The sequence below is a fragment of the Acanthaster planci genome, unplaced genomic scaffold (assembly GCF_054643075.1).
Source record: "Acanthaster planci isolate LZ-2023a unplaced genomic scaffold, COTS_SCS Contig131, whole genome shotgun sequence".
Taxonomy (NCBI): Eukaryota; Metazoa; Echinodermata; class Asteroidea; order Valvatida; family Acanthasteridae; genus Acanthaster; species Acanthaster planci.
Window position 1 is genome coordinate 46,076 of NW_028257753.1, and position 4,421 is coordinate 50,496.

The 4,421-nt window shown below is 64.4% G+C and overlaps 1 pseudogene; it reads left to right on the forward strand.

Annotated features, from left to right (window-relative positions):
- Positions 1-1,608: 1,608 nt before the first annotated feature.
- Positions 1,609-2,968, forward strand: LOC147795202 (large subunit ribosomal RNA; annotated as a pseudogene).
- The last annotated feature ends 1,453 nt before the right edge of the window (positions 2,969-4,421 follow it).

Sequence of the window (4,421 nt, forward strand, 5' to 3'; positions counted from 1 at the left end):
CCATCGGCTCGCCGGCCCACCCAAGGCCTCTGAGAGGGCTTTGCCCCGGGACAAGTTGGGCCCAAAACGTGCGTATTTCAATGAGAGCGTTTTGGACCGTAACCCCCACTCCCTGGTTTGCCTATTTATAGGGGGAGGGTGGTCTGGAGCTCAGCTCCAGCTGCCAGAAATCAGTACAGCCATATATTGTCCATACAATACGGCAATTCCTGCAGGGTGGAGCCCAAGCCTCCGGAGCGATTCCCCCTGGGGTCTGGACAAGCCCCGCTCTGGAGCAGCTCAAGGAAAGTGGCTGCTCGCCGTCCCGCCGGGAAGCCCTCCGGGCGCTCCGTTAACGGCGTTTCTCTGCGCGGCCGGCCCGACCCTTCATGCCCAGAAGAGCGTCGGCCGGCCCGCCCGGCCTTGCCCAGAGGTGTCGGAAAGGCCGCTTCCGGGCCGCGGCCGGCCCTGCCGGAGAGCCCCGGGACGGGAGGTGCGGAAAAAGTGGCAGCTCACCGCCCCGCCGGGAGGCCCCAGCGAGGACACTGGCTGCAGGCGGCAACAAGGGGACTCCAAAGAGACTGGTAGGTTGCGGCGCAGGTTCCCCCCGCTCTCTGGCGAGGATGATACGGGAGATCTGCGGGCAAGGCAGGCAGGTAGGCGAGGGGCACCGGCCGGGCGGGTCGTTCCCCGGGGGGGGGTCGGCGCTGAGTATCCGCCCCACAAACGAGCGCCGGTCGTGGCCCCAAACCGAACAAGAAAGACACAGGCGGCCTCGAGGGAGCGCGCCGGAAAGGAGGCCAGGCAGGCAGGCAGGCCGAGAAAGAAAAAGGGGAGGCCCGGACCCGGCCAACGGGGACCGAGTGCCGCCGGCCCCGTGTCAGATCTCCGAGTGGACCGCCGGAGAGGGAGCGGGCGCTCAGCGCCGAGAGAGAGAAGAGAGGGCCGCGGAGGGAAGCCCTCCTTCCTGGCAGCCGCCGAGGCGCCGGGCGGGCCCTGAGAGGCGAGAGAGAGAGTGAGAGGCCGAGGCCTATTGCGAACCCATCGACCTCAGGTCGGGCGAGAGGACCCGCCGGGTTGGGGCGCCGCATTTGGGGCCGACGCTCATCAGAGCCCAGAAAAGGCGTAGCTTAATACGGGCAGCAGGCCGGTGGCCATGGAAGTCGACTAGCCCTGAAAATGAATGGCACTGAGAGTGCCGCCCACACCTGGCCGTCGGGGCAGAGAGCGAGTGGGACCGCCGGCCGGTTGGTACGCCCCGACGAGTAGGAGGGCCGCCGCGGTGGGCGTCGAAGCGCCGGCCGCCAGGCCGCGTGGAGCCGCCGCGGGCGCAGATCTTGGTGGTAGTAGCAAATATTGGAGTGAGATCCTCGAGTGGCGGAGAAGGCTTGCATGCGATCAGCAGTTGTACATGGGGCAGGCGAGCCTAAGCCCGAGGGAGGGTCCGCTCCCAGCGGAGGCGGGCGCCCCCCCTCCTCGCGGGGGCCGGGGCCTCGCCCCCCGGGCGAAACGGAATCGAGTCAAACATTCCCAAACCCGCAGGTGGAGCCCTCCGTCCCTCCTTGGCGGTCCGACCTGCGAAGCAAGCGGCCCCCAGACGCCGGTCGGGGACCCGGGAAGAGTTTCCTTTTCTTGCTAAGGGGCGGGATCCCTGGAATCGGCTGGTCCGGAGCTAGGGCGCTGGGCGAGCCCGGACCGGCGTGGGGCCCGCCTCGTGGACAGTCCTCGCTGCGGCCGCTTCGGCCGGCGCCCGGCAGCCGGCTCAGAACTGGTACGGACCAGGGGAATCCGACTGTCTAATGAAAAACAGAGCATCGCGACGTCTGCAGCCGGGGCGCTGACGCGATGTGATTTCTGCCCAGTGCTCTGAATGTCAAAGTGAAGAAATTCAGCGAAGTGCGGGGAAACGGCGGGAGTAACTATGACTCTTTTAAGGTAGCCAAATGCCTCGTCATCTAATTAATGACGTGCATGAATGGATTAACGAGATTCCCACTGTCCCTATCTATCTAGCGAAACCACAGCCAAGGGAACGGGCTTGGCAGAATCAGCTTGACTCTAGTCTGACCTTGTGAAGAGACACGGAGGGGTGTGGGATAGGTGGGAGGGCCCCAGGCCCGACGCTGAAATGCCACTACTCTCGTGGTTTCTTTACTTAGCCGGTGAGGCGGGGAGCTGGCCCAGTCTTCCGGCGCTACGCGGCCGGCCGCCACCCGCTCCGGCGACAGCTTCAGTCGGGGGCTTTGACTGGGGCGGTACATCTGTCAAAGGGTAACGCAGGTGTCCTAAGGCGAGCTCAGCGAGGACGGAAACCTCGCGCGGAGCAAAAGGGCAAAAGCTCGTTTGAATCTGATTTTCAGCATGAATACAGACCGTGAAAGCGTGGCCTATCGATCCTTTTGAGCTTCGCAGTTTGAAGCGAGAGGTATCAGAAATGTTACCACAGTGATAACTGGGTAGTGGCAGCCAAGCGTTCATAGCGATGTTGCTGTTTGATCCTTCGATGTCGGCTCTTCCTATCATTGCGAAGCGTTGGATTGTTCACCCACCAATGGGGAACGTGAGCTGGCTTTGGACCGCCGTGAGACAGGTAGTTTTACCCTACTGATGAGAGGTCGCCGTCACGGCAATCCTGCTCAGTACGAGAGTAACCGCAGATTCGGACCCCTGGTTCAGGCGCTCGGTCGAGAGGCCGGTGGTGCGAGACTACCACCCGAGAGATTACGGCTAAAAGCCTCTAAGTCGAAATCTCTGCCGGTGCGCGGCCCGCGTCAGCGCCCACCCGCTCTTGCCTGGAAGGGGGGCCGGGCCGACTCCGCCCGCGGCCCCTGCCCGGGGGCCGGGAACTCCGGCGCAAGCCGAACCGCCGTCTCGAGAGGGACGCCAGATCACTTGCAGACGACTTGGGTATGGATTGGGGTGTCGTGCCCAGTAGAGCAGCCGCTTTGCTGTGATCTGCTAAAACTAAAGCTTTCGATCCGAGGGATTTGCCCGCGCCGCAGACGGGCCTATCCTGGCGGGCAGGGTCGGACGACGTCGCTGCTGTGGGAGCGGCTTCTGGGAGAGGCTAGGTGGGGTCCAGCAGCGGGGGAGGAGGTCGAGCGCGGAGGGCCGGCCGGCGCCGCCCGGTGGCCCTCGGGCGGACCGGCCTTGGAGGAGGAGACCGGGGAGGACCACCGGCGGGCCCGGCGGCACTCGGACTCGGCAGAGGAACTGACGGCAGAGTGAACGAGCGCTTCCCCTGTGGCCGAGGATTGGCTGCTGGGCTGCATGTCTGACACGGCCGCCCCAAACTGACTTGAAATCCACGTTTAATAGTGTACCCCGCAGGAGGGCTCTCGTGAAGTTGCCAAGTCGGTCCCAATGCCATCGTGCGATCAGCTGCTCGGCACGGATGAACCATGGCTTCCAGCCCAAGTGCGGCATCTGGCAGCGGGCGGCGTCGGTCCCGCCGTGGGTGCCGGACGGGGAGCGTTACGAGGGTGCCCGCAAAAGATTTCTTCCTCGGACTTCCTTGACCGCGAAAGGGCTCATCTCCAGTTACGCTTCGACTCGGGCGCAAAAACTGACTCGGCCCCACCGGCGAGAGCCGGGGATACGCTGCCGGGCCGCGAGGCTTATCCGGCCGCCCAAAACCTGATTTGAAATCCGGGGCCGAAGGTGCACCCCGCAGGAGGGCTCTAATGGGAGTGGCGCCACGTGCCAGCGGGCGGGTAGGGACCGGGGCCTCGGGCCCGAGGGCGGAGTCTCGCAGCTGGCGGCGCCGGTCCCGCTGTGGGTGTCGGACGGGCGGCATTGCGTGGGCGCCCGCTGAAGATTTCTTCCCCGGACTTGGTGGTGCACGAAAGGTCGGATCTCCGGTTTCGACCCGACTCGGGCGCAAAAACCGACTCGTCCCCACTTCCAAACGCGTCGGCGAGGCACCCCGGCTCTCGAGAGAGTCTCTCGTCGGGGTATGTTGGGCCCGAAACGTGCGTATTTTAATGAGAGCGTTTTGAACCTTAACCCCCACTCCCTGGTTTGCCTTTTTATAGGGGGGAGGGTGTCTGCCCGGCGAATTACCGTCCTTGGGAAAAAAAAACCCGCCGCAGCCGCACGCGGACCCTCTAAAGCCCTGCATTTCCGACATGCTTCCCCGGGCGAAAACGGCTCCATGCCGGCGGGTTGCGTTGTGCGGCGTGGTGAATCGCCTTTTTCGGAAAACCTGGTCCGAGAGGTTCGGATGTCCGGGGTTGCCCGCGGAGAGCGGGCCGGGCGCTTCAGGCATGGCGTCCATCGGCTCGCCGGCCCACCCAAGGCCTCTGAGAGGGCTTTGCCCCGGGACAAGTTGGGCCCAAAACGTGCGTATTTCAATGAGAGCGTTTTGGACCGTAACCCCCACTCCCTGGTTTGCCTATTTATAGGGGGAGGGTGGTCTGGAGCTCAGCTCCAGCTGCCAGAAA